Source organism: Echinops telfairi, unplaced genomic scaffold (assembly GCF_000313985.2).
Source record: "Echinops telfairi isolate 266 unplaced genomic scaffold, ASM31398v2 ScPeMD7_7473;HRSCAF=8511, whole genome shotgun sequence".
NCBI lineage: Eukaryota > Metazoa > Chordata > Mammalia > Afrosoricida > Tenrecidae > Echinops > Echinops telfairi.
The window spans coordinates 2036235-2036784 of record NW_022111377.1 but is presented as its reverse complement, the minus strand read 5'-3'; positions in this window follow the sequence as shown (position 1 = coordinate 2036784).

Below are 550 nucleotides of genomic sequence, written 5' to 3'. Positions count from 1 at the left end.
AGAGCAGCTTCAAGTGATTAAAACGAATGAAGAGAAGTCCTTCCACGTGTACAAAAGGAAGCTCCACTCGGTCCGCTGGAGGGAGGCGGGGTGCGGGGTGGGGGTGCAGTTTCTCGTGTTTAAGCCTTCATAGCAGATTGTCCGTGTCTAAACGCAAACTAAAACTGCCCTGGGCAGCCACACGCCCTCCTGGCTGAACCAATGTTGAAGAAAAAGCCTTGCGCTCGGCCATCACCCCAACCCTAGTGATCAAAAAGAGGGGAGAGGGAGGGGGGAACTCTTCCCTACATACCTTCTAAAACTGCCATAGGCCCCCCTCCCTGTTCTGCCCACCTCTTATGCTCAGGAATCGGATGGCTCTCAAAGTGCTCTTAAGAGGTTCCATCAGTGTTGGCCCGTCTTACCTCTGCTTCCAGTGTTCAGGCGCACAGGCTTCCTCTGACTCAGGGCCCTGGCCCCTGGCAGCCTTCCTGGGGACGCCAATGAGACCCTCCCAGTGGGTGCTCAGGCCCTTTCCCCTCGGGGGTTCCCCAACCTCCCCGCCCCCAGG